At 38.0% G+C, this 16,808-nt stretch overlaps 1 protein-coding gene across 6 annotated transcripts in view; it reads right to left on the minus strand.

Annotated features, from left to right (window-relative positions):
- WIPF1 (WAS/WASL interacting protein family member 1) overlaps positions 1–16,808 on the minus strand; it is a 180,228-nt gene that overhangs the window by 40,563 nt on the left and 122,857 nt on the right. Inside the window, exon 3 of one of the 6 annotated variants that reach the window (XM_016433715.2) lies at positions 9,834–9,894. The exons of the other annotated variants lie outside the window; for them this stretch is intronic. The gene's annotated coding sequence lies outside the window, so the exon portion shown is untranslated. The remainder of the gene's footprint in view (positions 1–9,833; positions 9,895–16,808) is intronic. 6 annotated transcript variants of the gene reach the window in all.

The raw sequence follows: 16,808 nt of genomic DNA on the forward strand, positions 1-16,808 counted from the left end.
ATACTGATGGGTTGGCCCTAGAAGCTTCTAGCTCCATGCAATAAAGCAGTACAGGGCCCCAAGGAGAACAATGCTAGGTTTTAGAAGCCAACCACATTGGTTTTACAGAACCATTTTAAAAAGCAAAAGCTTTTTAGTCTTTGTTACAAGGAAAGACTTCTCAGTTCTTAATCTTCATGTTTCCTCCCATGACTACTCCCAGTTTATCTAGTATGTATCTTGTTTGTACTTAGCTATTTTCATGTTGTCTTCCCCACTGAACCTCTGCAACATGGACTTTCTTTTTCCTTTTTTTATAACCCGAAGTTTGGCACAGTTCCTGTGACACAGTGGGCACTTAAATGTTAACTGACTTACTGAGTTGGGAATAGGAGAGATGTTTGGAAATGAATGTGACATAAAAGCAAAATATATCAATTTGAAAGTTTTAGGTTAACCAAAGGGGAAACAAAAGATATAAAAGATAGATACTCTTATCAACTATTTATTTATCAAAAGAAAGATACAAAAGAAAGACATTTTCCTTTGTCGGTAGAGAACCAGATGACCCTGGTTACTTCTTTATCAGGGGTATCTTCCCATTCAGGGCAGTTAGGTAGCAAAGAGGAGAGAGCATTGTAAGTAAGGAAGTAAGGAAGACTCATTTTCCTGAATTCAAATCTGGCTTCAGACACTTCCTAGATGTGTGACCCTGGGCAAGTCACTTAGCCTATTTGCCTCAGTTGAGTTGGAGAAAGAAATGGCAAATTAGTCCAGTATCTCTGCCGAGAAAACCCTAAATGGAGTCATAAAGAATTGGACACAACTGAAAATGATTCTTCAACAACAACAACAACAACAACAACCTTTCAATTTCACATAGGAGATGTAGTGGGTAGAGGGAATGAGTGATGGATTTGGAATCAGAAGAGTTGACTTTGAATCTTGGCTCTGCCACTTCTAATCTCTGATTTTTTTTTAGCTGATTTATTATACTAAAGGCAATATAGAACCACTGATGGTATACGGGAGACTAATTCAGCTCATTAGGTGGTCAAGTGGCGGGAGAGTTTAGTGACCTCTCATGCTCAGGGATTTGCTTTTAAATTGGCTTGTGGAATGAAAAGAAACAAATCAAGAAGTCATTCCTATGTAAGAAGCATTTTAGCTAAGACAAGTGACTGACCTATAAGGCTTTGATGAGTATAATCTCTATAGATGAGTTAAAAAACTCTCATATAAATTATTTTATTTATTATTGTAATTAGATTTTCACAATCAGAGTTTTTGGTAAAATATAGTGGTTCTTTTTTTGTTAATGTGAAATTAAATTGTAGCTACAGGTAATGGTTGTTTGGACAGGTAATTTTACTTCAATGGAATTCATTTTCAATAACTATAAAATGAATGGGTTGCTCTAGATGGTTTCTGAGATCCCTTCCATCCTAATTCTACGATCTTAAGAATAGTATAGTCATGAAGACCCAAGTTCAAATCCTAAGACACTAGCTATGTGATGCTGAGCAAGTCATTTAACCTCATCGAGTCTCAATGTCCTTATCGATAAACTGGTAGCACCAACTTTGTAGGGTTGTCCAAAGGTTCAAGTGGGATAATACTTGGAAAGTGTTTTGTAGACCTTAAAGTGCTATATTAAGCTTCAATTATTATTATGAAATTATATAAGTAAACATGAGCAGCCCAACTCACAGAAAATGCTACTCAATTTTCCTCATCTTTTTTGTTTGTTTGTTTGTTTCCACTCCTAAGCCATTTAAAACAAATAATTTAATTGCCAGCTTGTTCCCTCTCCTCTGCCCCTCTGATTCCCTTGGCACTGTATTACTTTTAATCCACTATATTTGGCGAGCCTTCTAGGTTATTTTTGAGAGATTCATTAAAATAAAGTAAACAGCAGGGGGAACAAGTCATTTTTCAAATAAGTCACTTTGAAGGCTCCAAAATGTTACTAAATTTAGCCTTGTGGTTGCATAAGGACCTGCAATGCTACTGTCAGAAAAGCTTCCAGAAGCATTAAGCTTGGAACGAAATAAAATTCCCACTGTTTTTCTGGTGCTGCTATCACCGGGGTCCTTTGCCCTTCCATATTTCACTTAGCAGGCAATAGCAAAACTACAAGCTTTGGAGAAAATTAAAGTATAAATGAGTAAAAGCTGAGGGGCACATCCATCTTTAAGCTCTTAACTGGGAGAATTATTATTGGGAAAAGAAGTCTATTTTGAGAGACAGTGAATGAAGCAGATAGAGAACTGACATAGGAAGGGAAGAAGAGCTGGTTCAAGTCCTGATTCCAATGGGCGGTGGCTGTGTGACCTTGAACAAGCCACTTTACCTCTAACACTAGGTCTTTAAGTGGTATCACAGTTGCAAATATAGCCTGTTAGAAGGAATTTCTTCACTTGGAATTCCTGATGCCAATGACATCACAAGGTCTAACAACAAAAAAAGGTTCTTTTTAAGTAACTAATCAAACTCTCAATCTCTCCACTGGTTATTTATATCAGTCAGTCAACAAGTATTTATTTATTTTTCAAATCCTTACTTTCTTTCTTTTTTTTTAAACCCTTACCTTCTGTCTTGGAGTCAATACTGTGTATTGGCTACAAGGCAGAAGAGTGGTAAGGGCTAGGCAATGGGGGTCAAGTGACTTGCCCAGGGTCACACAGCTAGGAAGTGGCTGAGGCTGGATTTGAACGTAGGACCTCCTGTTTCTAGGCCTGGTTCTCAATCCACTGAGCTACCCAGCTGACCCCTCAAATCCTTACTTTCTTACAATACATGATGAATATCAGTTCCAAGGCAGAAGAGCTGTAAGGCTTAGGCAACTGGGCTTAAGTGACTTGCTCAAGGTCATACAGCTAGGAAGTATCTGGGGCCAAATTTGAATCTAGGACTTCCTGTTTCCAGGCCTGGCTCTCTATCCACTGAGCAACCTATCTGATTCTCAAAAAGCATTTATTAAGTGATTGATTAATTCTAGGCACTGTGCTAAGCACTGGAGATACCAAGAAAGGCAGGAACTAATATTTGCCCTCAAGGAGCTCCCATTCTAAGAGGAAAGACAAGATGCAAACAATTTATACATAGAATTGATGGAAGGTAATCTTAAAGGAAGGCAATGGGGAATGGTGGGGGGGGGGGGGAGGGAAGAAACAAAAGTAAATGCCTCCTGCAGAAGGCAGCCTTTGAGCTGAGTCTTTGAAGCAAGCTAGGGAAGCCTGTGGGCAGGTAGGTGGCAAACAGGGTCTGGAGTGAGAAAGATTCTTTTTCCTAAATTCAAATCCAGTCTCAGATATATACTAAATGTGGGACCCTGGGCAAGGTACTTAACTGTTTGCCTCAGTTTCCTCATTTGTTAAAATGAGCTAGAGAAGGAAATGGCAAATCACTCCAGAATTTCTGCCAAGAAAACTCCAAATAGGGCCATGAAGAGTCAGACTCAAGTGAACAACAAAAGGGAAACTTGTAGGTGGGTGGAGGTGAGGAGGGAAGGCATTTAATACTCTCTCTTTAAATGATTTAAAAAGACGTTTCTTAATGATCTGCCTCACTGTGTAATTTTTTTCCCCTTTTTATATACTGGATAAAGGTAAGGGTAAAAAATTTGGAGACAATCACCAAACTTTTCCCTGAAAGGGTAAAAAGACTTTCAAAGAGCATTTTTCTATTCATCATTATCCTCTCTTTTAAGATACATGTATGTATCTAAACATATGCACATGTATTTATATATATATATATATATATATTATAGAATATTAGACTAACATTTATATATAGTGCCTACTATATGCCAGCTGCTATTATTACATTTGATGCTCACAACAACCTTGGGAGGTAGGTGCTTTTATTATCCCTATTTTCAGATGAGGAAACTGAGGCAAGAAGGTAAGTTACTCACCCAGGGTCACATAGCTAGGAAGTGCCTGAGGTCAGACTTGAACTTAGGGTCTTCCTGACTCCAGACCTGGTCCTCTGTTGACTGTGCCACTTTGTTGCCAAGAAAGTCATCTTGAACCATGGATATTATCACGCTACTCTCTAGTTTGAGAGGTTTTTCACTGCTTAATAATATCAAATCTACGCTCCCCTTTCTAACTTTTTAGAATCCTTTCCTTTAAGGATCTTCTTAGATTCCACTTCTTTAGGGAAGGATGCCCATGGTCATCAGTGCTCCCTCTCCTGTCTCTGTCTCTCCATGTCACTCTCTCTTTTCCTCTCTCTCTCTGACTCTCTGTCTGTCTCTCAGCCTCTCCTTCCCTCTCTGACTTTCTTCCCCCCCTCCCCTCCCTTCTTTCCTTCCCCCCCATCTCTCACTCACTCCCCACTTCTCTTTCTCACTCTCTCTGTTTCTGTCTCTGTCTCCCATTAAGTTAACTGGTACTTACTTATCTGTTTATATGTTGTATTCTTCAATAGAACCCCTTGAGGTCATGAGTTATTTTTCATGTTTGTCTTTGTAGGGATAGAAAACTAGAGATCTGGGTTCAAGTCTTGCCTCTGATAAATACTAGCTCCACTGAATTCTTAGTGCTCTAGGTAATTCTCAAGCTCAGGTCAGTGAGGCAAGTCATTTAACTTCTATTTACCGGTTTCTTTGTCTACAAAATGGTGACAATAAAAGTGCCTCTCTCCAAGGGATGTTGTGAAAATCAAATTTGATAATAGTTGTAAAGTGCTTAGTGTAGTGCCTGGTACACAGTGGTATATAAATATTAGCTATCATTATTTTTGGGGTAGTTAGATGGTGCAGTGGATAGACCACTGATCTAGAGTCAGGAAGACCTCAGTTCAAATCCACCCTCAGACAGTTACTAGCTGTGTGACCATGGGAAAATCACTTAACCTTGTTAGTCTCAGTTTTCTCATCTGTAAAATGATCTAGAAAAAGAACTGACAAACCATTCTAGTATCTTTGCCAATAAAACCCCAAATGGGGTCACAAAAAGTAGTCTGAGAAACGACTGAACAACAACAAAATTATTATTATTATTATTAATGGTGAAAGGGGGAAGCTAGGTGATATATTGGATGGTGAGCTGTGCCTGGCATCAGAAAGATTTGAGTTCAAATCTCACTCCTGAGACTTCCTAGCTATGCGACCCCAAGGAAGTCCTTTAACCTCTCATAGCCTTAGCTTCCTCATCATTAAAATAATGGCACCTTCTTCTCAAGATTCCTTTGAAGTTCTAACAAGATATAACACCTAAAGCTGAAAGCACTGTTAAAACTGTTAGCTATTAAAATAGGGTGAATTCATTCATTCTAATGTATAGTTTCTGGGAAACTCTTTTAGTTTCTTTTAAACTTTTACCTTGCTTCTTAGTATCAGTTCTAAGACAAGTGGCAAAGGGTAGGCAATAGGAGTTAGTGACTTGGCCAGGTTCACATGAGTGGTGTTTGAGGCCAAATTTGAACCCAGGTCCTCTCAACTCCAGGCCTGGCACTCTATTTACTATGTTACTTAGCTGCCCCAAGAACCTTATTGCTAATTAAATCCTGCATCCTCCTAAAGTCTTGAATTAAATGCTTTGAGGAACACCAAACTAAAGATTGCTAGGTGACAGAATGGAGAAAGCATAGGAGTCAGGAAGACTCATCTTCCTGGGTTCAAATCCAACTTCAAACATTTCCTAGCTGTTTGACCCTGGACAAGTTTTTTTAATCCTGTTTGCCTCAGTTTCCTCATCTGTAAAATGAGCTGGAGAAAGAAATGACAAAACACTTCAGTATCTTTGCCAAGAAAACCTCAAATGGGATCACAAAGAGTCAGACTAGAATGAAAAACGACATAACAAAATTACAACGAGAAGTTAAAATGGAATCCTCCTTGGCATACTTGGCAGTATGGCACAGAAAAAAATAGTATTAGATCTGAAATCAAAATACCTGAATTTGGATCCTGCTTCTCTCTTACTTATGCCAAGTCCCTTAACCTTTCACTTAATCTGATTCCTCATCTACCAAATGAAGGGATTGGATGACATTCTAAAGCTCTTGTTGGCTTTAACAAGCCCAAAGGGATTGTACCTGGAAAAATTTCTTTATAGGTAACAATTTGATGAAACAGAACACAAAAAAAGACTAAAAATCCAAGTGGTAACATCTCTTGGAGTGGCCTGAGGAAATGAAAGTGGATCACAGTTTAAATATGTATGAAGTAGCCATCAAAAGTATATGAAAAATTAATGAATTATTAGCTAATCTTTAAGAAATTATAGTTTTTAAAAGCTTTAAGCAGAAGCCAGCCAACCCTATTTATCCATGCTGATGCTCCTACTATTTCTTGTGAAAAATTTGTTTCTGGATCTTGGCTCTAGATAGAACTTCAGAGTAATGGGAACTTAGAGCCTAGGGGCCAGATCTACCTAAAGCCATCATTGCAATACGATTTTGGTCAGTCAACCAGAGAATAATTTTCAGTACAATCACTTGCTTTTTAGCAGAGTAGTCCATTCAGAGTGTTGTTTCTCAAAGTTTAAGAACTGAAAAAGCCAACGAGAGGTTAATTAGATCACCACAACTCAAAGGGCATCAGAAGGTACTCTGAAGCTCATAGCCCAAATCAATAAGTAGTTTAATATTTGTTATACTTTTTTAATAACATGCTCTCTAGTCTTAACTTTTAAAATTGATGATAATAAGATAGTGATGATGACAACAATAACACTGCTCTCCAGGCTTTCCCCCAGGCTTCCTTTTCCAGGCTGAAGCTCTTCATCCTGAAGCCTCAATCCAGCTCTAGAATTTGTACACTGGAAGAATTCTCTACCCCTGTGGCCTCTCCGGATTAGAGAGCTCCTCCCAGAACCCCCACTTGAGGAGGTTACCCAGGTCAGCCATATCTCATTCCTCTTTAAGCTATCCTTTGGACTTCTCTCTACCTCATACCTTGTACCTTTCCCCTATATGTTTTTTTTTTTCCTTCTCTCTCACTAGGACATAAGCTTCTTGGAATATCTTTCTTTCTATTTGTTTTTGTATTCCCATAAATGCTTGTTGATTAAGTTGGTCATTTTATGTTTTTCTAAAGGAAAAAATAACATCCTGAGTTTAGGTTCTTTTTGTGTTAGTTCCTAAGAATTTTTTTTTAATTTGTGAGTCAGTTGAGGAGGAAAGCAAATTTTATAGAACTTTATTTTATGTATACACATTATTTGAATTCAGAAAGTATATTTTATTAGTATAGGAAACTTCTATTAGAAACTACCTATACAAATGAAAACAACTCTGGGACATCACTTATTAGATTGGCTAAAATGATGGAAAAGGAAAATGACAAATGCTGGAGGGGATGTGGGGAAACAGGTATTCTAATGCACTGTTGGTGGAGTTGTGAACTGGACCAACCATTCTAGAGAATAATTTGGAACTATGCCCAAAGGGTTATAACACTAGGCAGACTCTGTGATCCAGTAATACCACTACCAGGTCTACATCACAAAGAGATCACAGAAAAGGTAAAAGGGCCTATAATGCACAAAAATATTTATAGTAGTTCTTTTTGTGGTGGTGAAGAATTGAAAACTGAGGGGATACTCATCAACTGAGAATGGTGGAACAAGTTATGGTATATGAATATAATGAAATATCATCATTCTATAAGAATGAAGGAGATGATTTCAGAAAAATCTGGGAAGACATATGAACTGACATAAAATGAAGAGAGTAGAATGAGAACATTGCATATAGTAACAGTAATAACCTGCTGTGAAAGACTTAGTATTCTGATCCAGTATAATTCCAAAACATTAAAGATAAAAAATGCCATTCACCTCCAAACTGAGAACTGATGAACTCAAAGTGCAGAATGAAGCATATTTCTTCCCTTTGTTTTTCTTGCTTCCCCATCCCCCCAGAACATGGCTTATGTAAAAACATGTTTTGCTGACTTCATATATAATGGGTGTTGTATTGCCTTCTCAACGGATGAGCAAGAGGTATAGGAAGGGAGAGAATTTGGAACTGAAAATAAAAATAAAATTTTAAAAAAGGAAACCCCCCATGTGGGAACTCCTTCTACTGACAGTCAGCCTATCAACTGTCTATGAAAGCATAAATACATCATAGGGAGTTTCCCAGCACACAGAGAGGTTAAAAATCAATCTATAAGAGGCATCACTAGCTTCCTCTTATACATCTCAAACTGGATATCCAATGGATATCTCAAACTCAACATGTTCAAAATGGTGCTTGTTATCTTCATATCCTAAATCTAGACTTCCTCCAGATTTTTTTATTTCTATAGAAAGCACCATCACTCAAACTCCCAACTCTGGAATTATCTTTAACTCTTTCCTCTCCCTCCATCTTCCATATCCAATCTATTGCCAATTCTTGCCATTTCTACCTCTAACACATTCCTCGTATCTGTTGTCTACTCTTCACTCATAGGACCTAGGTGTGGCCTTTATTACCTCTCCCCTTCAACAGTTTCTAAATCATTTCCTCTACTTTCATCTCCCATACTCCCCAAAACATCCTCCTCACAGCTGCCAAAATGACATTTTGAAGGACAAGTCTGACCTTGACACTTCTGTGCCAAAGAGTCTTCAGTGGATCCTCCAATAAAGTATAACCTTCTTGGCTTGGTATTTAGAGCCTTTCACCATATGACTTCAACCTACCTTTCCACACTCATTGCTCGTTACATTATATTGCTCTTCATATATTACATGTTCCAGGAGAACCCACCTATTTTCTGTTCTCTGAACTCAGTATTTCTCATTTTTTTTTTATGCCTGCCCCTTAATCCTGCCATGCACTCTTTCTCCCTCTTCATCACTGACTCTTAGAATTCCTAGCTTCCTTCAAGGATCAGATCATGAGCCATCTCCTAATGGGCTTCTTGACACTTTAGTTGTTGGTACTCTTTCCTAGTCAAAGGATCATATACATATTTCACTGTTTATGTGTTGTATCCCTTTAGTAGAATGCAATCTCCAAGAGGACAAGAATGGGATGATAGTTATTGACTGCCTTCCTTCCTTCCCTTCTTTCTTTCTTGATTTCCTCCCTCTCTTTCTCTCTATGTCTCTCCCCCCACCCTCACCTTTCCCTTCTCCTTTCCTTCTTTCTTATCGAAAGTGCCTAGTATCTTGAAAGTAATAGTTGCTTAAAAAATGCTTGCCAGATTGGACTGAAAATATAAAGGAAGCTGGTGTTTCAAGTGTTTAGTAAATCCTTGTTAACAATTTGGGAATAATTTTCAAAGTACTAACATCTCAATTTTTTTTTTATATTGGAAGGAGAACTTTATGAAGTATCTAATATCCAGAAAATTTTTATGAAAATAATTTTCTTTGGGACTTGAGAATAAGATTATTTTTCCTGTAACTAAATGAAACAATATTACTATAGTTCTGTGGCAACATATATCATGCTAATGTATGTCTTCCTATTGGAGGTTTCCAATTCCTTCCTTCATCAGAGGTCTAAAATAGGTACATGCTAAAACAACTGCCCTGTAAAAAATATTTGGCTATATTTTAGCACATATGGAAAAATACAAATACAGAAATAAATATCAATTTCAGAATGTAAACCTATTTCAAAGCAGTTAAGGCTTCTCCAATGAAAAGGAAAAATAATAACAGTAAAATTTTTTGCTCATTATAGTTTAGAGTTGCAGTTAGTTCTATAATGTCACCCCCAGGGATGACTAGTGAACACTACCATGATATGAAATACAGATGAAGCCATAGTGAGAAGAGATCTTTTCCTTACAAACCAAGCCATTTCATTTTGACATAGCAGATGTCCCACTAAAAGCCATTTTCTCCCTAGGACCTTATAAAGGAAATACATTTAGCTTAAAACACAGTTTCTCTTACCGTCAAATGATTCTGTGGCACATGCATGATCGGGGGTGCAGGCAGAGAGGATATATGAGCCCTAAAATAAGTAAAACAACCATCGCTGAAAACCGAATCAACGCCTAGAACCAACATAGTGTAGTCAAACCAGCCATTTTAGACAAGATATGGACTTCTGGTTAAGTGTGACACACTGAGTCAGAGACAGACATCCTTCTGTGGTTATTTGCTTCCTGTCTGATTAATTCGTTGTTTGTTCCTTCCTCCTTTACTACAAACTACTGTGCAGAAAATGTCACTGAATTGGTTTGTCTTAAGAAAAAAAAGAATAAAAAAAATTTCAAATGTTTCTCCTCTCTCCAGCCTTTCCATCTATCTATTCCAGTAATCCAAATGCACCTCTGTGCTATGAATGGGCACAACTTTTTCAGTAAGTATTGAGTAATAAGAAATAACAGTCACAGCTCTTGAGATTCCTTTCAGGGAAGTCTGTTTGAAAATGTTTCTCTAGGACAATTGCCAAAGGAATAAAACATTTAATTTCATGAATAATTAAAGTGTTCTTTAGTCCTTCAAGGGGATATAAAAGCCAAGAAATTAATCAAAACCCAATTCATCCCTAAACATGCCAGGTACAGAGAACTACGTTTAAGAATTACCAGTTTAGAGCTAGAAGAGCTAGGCCAACCCACTCATTTGACAGATAAGGAAATTTCAAGTTCAGAGGTCATAAGGGAAGTAAGTTGCAGAATCATAATTCAAACCTGGCTTCCCTGACTCCAAGATTTTCAGTGCCTCCCAGTGGCTCCCAAGGGAGGAGGAGGTAAGTAGGAAACTCTAATTAAATGATTAAAAAACTCTAGGGCAGGCAATGAGAAGACAAGGTATTTTGAGATATAAAATTTGTGCTCTTATTTTTACATTTTACAAGCATGCTTATGTTTTGGGGTATAATCAGACATGAAGAAAATCAGCTGCACAGCCATAGCAAAACTAGATTTTGTTTATTTTTACTGTCAGTCAGAAAGGCTTTATTTGGTACTGTTCCAGGATTAGTTGCTAAACAAACAATATACCTACTAAGAGATGCTTGAGAAAAAGTGCAGAAATGAAGAGAACAAATGGAGAAAAGTCATGTTTCTGTCACTATTTAGAGACTAGAAAGGGGAATCAAAGTGGAAAATGAAAATATAAATATGGAACAAAGGGATAACAATTTTAAAATGCTGGCGAAATTTTCCCCTGACCCAGATGAAGAATTTATAGTTCAAATCTGCTATAAATGTCCTTTGGCTTTGTGAAAACAAATTCACTCATGAGGAAGAAAGGCCTAGTTCCATGGGGTAAAACCTTGAAGCAGATGAATTAGGGTAAATTCCCTGAATACCCCTGTTAGATAGTCAACCAATAGTAAGTAATCTTGGGGAAAATCACTTAAATTCTCTGGGCTCTTGCTTCTTCATCTATAAAATGAAAAGAGGCTGGAGTAGATGACCTCTTTTAGTTCTAAATCTTTGATCTATCTGAGGAATATGATGAAATTTTCCCTTTAAGTTTCCTATTTTATTCTAAAGATCCACAAGGATGGTATTGCCAAAGTCCCTTTGATATACTGCATATATAATATATAAAAATTAATTTATTAATTAAATTAAAATATAATAATATTAAATATATTATTTATATAAATATACATATATATTTATGTTTGTATATAATTATACAATTATATAAATATATATTAAAATAGATATTTTAAACCCTTACATAACTTCTGGCTTAATATCACTTCAAAGACAGAAGAGGGCAAGGGCTAGACAATTGGAATTAAGGGATTTCCTGGGGACATAGAGCTAGGAAGTGTCCAAAACTGGATTTGAATCCAGATTTCCCCAACTCCAGGGCTGGCATTCTATTCACTGTGTTACCTACCTGCTCTGATATATACCATATATCTAAACTATATCTCCTTCTCCCTCAAAACCATCCCATTCTCCCCAGCATTCAAATATGTCTCTGCTTCTTAACTTAGTGTCCATAAACTGCAACAAAAAAAACTATTTTAAATGTTTTACACCACTGAAATAATAGACCTAGTTTTTAAAATGTTGATAACATCCATTAACTTATTGAGTGTCTGTCAAACACAAAGCACTAGTTCTGGTACTATAGGAAGTAACAAAGAGTGGAAAAGGATCAAGCTGTATCAACTGAGGTGGCAGGACATTTGCACATAATAGAGATAGAAGGATGAAAAATGTTATTTGAATAAAAATTATATCTGCTCATAATTATTTCTATTTAAAGTACATTTTCCCAGAGAGTAAAATTCTAGTAAATTATACAAAATATTGTTTAAATTATTTTTAAAAATGTCTGGCATCATTTGAGGCAATCAACACTCTTGGTACTTTTAATATTAAGAATATACAGTACATTGTGGCCAGCTAGGTAGCTCAGTGGATTCAGCACCAGTCCTAGAGATGGGAAATACTGGGTTCAAATCTGGCCTCAGACACTTCCCACCTGTGTGACCCTGGACAAGTCACTTGACCCCCATTGCCTAGACCTTACCACTCTTCTACCTTGGAATCAATACAGAGTAATGATCACAAGATGGAAGGTAAAGGTTAAAAAAAAAAAGAATATATAGTACAACCCATAAACTTTGCCATAGTATAAAATTCTTAAGCTCTTACAATCATGGAAAATACAGATGTTCCAAGAGAGGAGTGACAATGCTAACCAAAGAGAATGAAAGATGTTTGATAAAGAGCTTTACAGTTTTCTAGAAGAGAGATCCCACAAAGCAGAAATCTCCAACTCCCTTGGTCTACCAGTGATGCCCAAGAATACCACTAGGTGCCACTAAGTGGCAAAAAAGAAAAGAAAAATTAAAAGAGGACACAGGAAGGAAAAAAAAGATAAAAGAAAGGAGGAAGGGAGAAACATGTATTAGCCATACATCCATCTCAGAGATCCTGCAATTCAGAAAGCCCCAAATCTGTAGAAAGATGAAGGTATTAAGATAATTCATCTTAAAAAAAAACCCAAACCAAACAGCCTAAAATTCCACTTCATGATTAGCCACCCCTCCCTCCAGCCTGGCACCCCCAATTTGACCTCTAAGACATCTTTCCATCCACCATATTTTAGTCTTCTGGTTAGTGTTCCTACTTCCTGCATTCACTTTTTCCAAATCATCTTTCACATAACTGCCAAAATAATCTTCCTAAGGGCACAGGTCTGTCCTGGCTAAAAAACCTATATGACCTCTAGGAAAAGATTGTAAACTCCTTAGTTTGACATTTAGGGCTTTCCATCTTTCCATTTTCACTTGATTTTATTCTCCTTTAGAGCCTTTATTATATTCAAGCCAAAATGAACTTTTAGTCACTACCTGAATTTAAATTCCAACTCCCACCTATGTACATCTTCACAAGCCAGAAGCTGTAGCTGAAATATACTTTCTCTGTATCTCTTGCCTTTCCAAGTCCTTATATTTCTTCAAGGCTCAGCTGGAGCACCACTTCATCCTTGAATCTATCCCTGAACCTCCAAGTCAGTGTTTCCTCCCCTCACAAATTGTCCTGGTGTCCCTTTATTTTCTGACCTTTTCCTTGATCATTTTATTACATGGCTATTTCGTTTACCCAGCTGGGTAATACAGTGGATAGGGCACTCGACCTGGAATAAGGAAGTGTTCCTTTTCCATTAAAAGGCCAAACTCTTAACTTTGCCTTGATCTTGATCCCTGGAGTCAGATTCAATGCTAGCCTCCAGACAATTCTTAGTCACATGACCCTGGGCAAGTCACTCAATCTGTCTGCCTCAGTTTTCTCATCTGTAAAATGGGAATAATTAATAGCACCTACTTCTCAGGGTTGTCATGAAGATCAAATAAGGTCATATTTGTAAAGTGTATGTTCAGTTGCTTCAGTCATGTTTAATTCTTTGTGATCACATTTGGGTTTTCTTGGCAAAGATACTATAGTAATTTACTTTTTTTTCCCAGCTTATTTTACAGATGGTAAAACTGAGTCAAACAGAATTAAATGACTTACCCATGATTGCATAGCTAATATGTGTCTGACACTGCTCAGCACTCTATCCACTATACCACCTAGCTGCCCCGAAGTAAAGTGTTTGCAAACCTTAAAATGCTTTCATTAGGTGCAGTTAGGTGGCTCAGGGGAGACAGAAGCAGGTCAGAGATGGGAGGTCTTGGGTTCTCCCCATTTCCTAATCCTTACTGATCTTCTGCCTTGGAACCAATTCGTAGTATTGATTCTAAGTCTGAAGGTAAGCGTTAAAAAGTGCTATTATTATCTGCCACCAAATAGAATATCAGGTCCTCGAGGGCAAGCGGGGTAGGTCTTTCATTTTTGTCCTCAATACTTTGCGTTAAGTAGGAATTTAACAACTTTGTGATGAAATGAATTGGCAGACTTCAAGAGAGTAAGTGCAATCAAATCCTAGGGGCAAGAGTCAGATTGCAAGGAGTTAAGGCAATGAGTGCCTGATGAGGAAGTGGAACTAGTGGGTATAAACTACCCTTTTGAGAAGTTCAGCAATGAAAGGAAAGTGAGAGGAGGGATAGTAGTAGACCTCAGGAAAGATTTCCCTCCTACGTAGAATTGGGGAGATGTACAGACTTTTGAAATTGGAGGCAGAGGGGAAAGAACCAGTGGAGAGGGAGAGATCAAATTTGCAAGAGATTCATATCCTATGCCCCAGAGGTGGTGGGATGGGGTGGAATCAAGGCAAGATGTAAAGGTTGTTCTTTTAATGGAAAAGGAATCCCTCTTCCTCTGAGACAGAAGGAAAAAGCCATGTTGAGGAGGTTCACAGTGGATGGTCTCAATCATCTGTAAAATAAGGAGCAAAGTGAGCGAATCAATATGTACATTAGGGGTGGGGATGTAGTTGTTAAGGATGAACAATTTCTGAAGAGACCCAGTGCCATCATGGGGTACGGAGTCTTGAGTGTGGATGGGATTTAGGTGAGGCAGAGTTGCACAAAGTCGTCCGCCTCACTCTTTCTTCCAGAACCATAGAAGTTCAGTGACAAGGCAAAAACTGAGATAACTGATGATGGTCTGGGAAGCAGAGGATAACTGCAGCATCTTCAATGTCTGACCAAGTTCTAAGCACTCCACAGTGCCTGCTTCAGCTGCCTTCATGGCCATTGAACCATTGGAACAAATTGTTCTCCTCTGTCCATTCTACTTGGGGAAGTTTTCACATGCTTGGGGTAGACACCACCAACTCACTGAGAGGGTTGAGATCTGTTGGTTACCCTCAACATGGTTTACTAGCATATGGTTTTACTAGGGTGTGACCACTTCTTGGAGCCACAGATGAGAATTGTGGGGAAGGTGGACACCAGAAGTGGATGAGGAGTCCTGAAGGGGCTCAGCAGTCCCTCACGTCAGAGGTGTTTAAAGCATCAAGGACAAAATGGTCAACATTTATTCAGCCCGTTATATTTTGCAAATACTTTACATATAGCATTTTATCCTCAAAAACCCTGGAAGAAAGATGCTGTTATTATTCTTGTTTTACAGATGAGGAAATGGAGGCAAAAAAGAAATTAAATGACTTTCCCAGGATCACACAGTTAGTATCTAAGGCAGAATTCAAATGTAGGTCTTGGGTCTTCCTACCTCCAAGGCCAGCACTGTGCCATTGAGCTGCCTCTAGAAAAACTGTCTCACAACAGATTTTGGTGGCCTTCTAGAGAACCAAAAGGAGATAAACAGAATAAATTTTGAGTAGCTGCAAGGGACCTGCATGAATCTATATTAGATCAAATAAGCATAAATTTATAATTTTCTGTAGTAATAGCGAGTTGGGAGGGAGGTGGAGATTTCCGAGGCTTGGGGATTTTCCAACTTCAGATGGGCGGAGTTCAAGGGGCAAAGTATTCAAGAGTGATCTCCATGGCATTTTTTAAATAGTCCAGGCTGTATAGGGAGGCAAGTCAGAAGGAGATGGACAGATTAGCCAAATGGTGGAGGCTTTAATTTTGGGCAAATTATTTAACCTCTCTGGGAATTGGTTACTTTATTGATAAAAAGGAGGAAGTTGGACTAGAAGGTCCCTGAGGTCCCTTTCAGATGTAGTGCTTAGCCCAGTTACCTGGAACATGGTAGGCAATTAATGGGGTGACTGATATTTTTATGTTTTTATGAAGTGTTGGATCAGTAAGAAGGCTCTCTCCCCTGATAAATGTCAATGGATTAGAGGGAAATATCAGAATTTTAGAATCTAGGGGTAAAAGCTAGTGTAGAAATCTGTACCAAATGTGGATTGGGAACCTTATGTTGGCATGAAGACAAGGGAATTCATATAATTACACTGTAGGAAGCCAGTGAAATTAGTATAATTATATTGTAGCTACACTAATGTGTATCCACAGTGGTTGTGATCTGGAAAAAGATGACCTTTTTGATCAGCAGGTGAGAAAGCACTGATGAAGGTGGGAATAAGGGTGGGAAAGAGAGGGAACACACCAAAAAAAACCCTTTAGGCTTTTAAAAAATCTGTGGGTTTAGAAACAGAGGAAGGGCTAAAACAATCTTTGAAAAGCAGGTTGGGTTTAAGGAAACAAATCTCAAAGTCAGCTGGTCAAATAAAGGGGAATAAGCTCGTTTTGCTCCTCCCCACTCCTTCCTTCTTCTCCTACATGTTGTGGCTTCTTGTTTCAGGGAATGAAGTAATACACTACTGATTTCTCCACCCTTGGCTTCTAGCAACCAAGTTAGAATTAGTCTGTATCTAAAAAAATTTTTTTTCTTAAATGCTAAGTATTTCCTCTAAGGCAGAAGAGTAATTAAGTAGTTAAGTGCCCAGGGTCACACAGCTAGTAAGTGTCTAAGGTCACATTTGAACCCAGGACACCTCACCTCCAGGGAACTGTCTCTCAGTCTCTCGGTCTCTCTCTCTCTCTCTCCACTGAGCTACCTACCTATTCTCTAGGCTATATATATA

The sequence above is a fragment of the Monodelphis domestica genome, chromosome 4, assembly GCF_027887165.1.
Source record: "Monodelphis domestica isolate mMonDom1 chromosome 4, mMonDom1.pri, whole genome shotgun sequence".
Classification (NCBI taxonomy): domain Eukaryota; kingdom Metazoa; phylum Chordata; class Mammalia; order Didelphimorphia; family Didelphidae; genus Monodelphis; species Monodelphis domestica.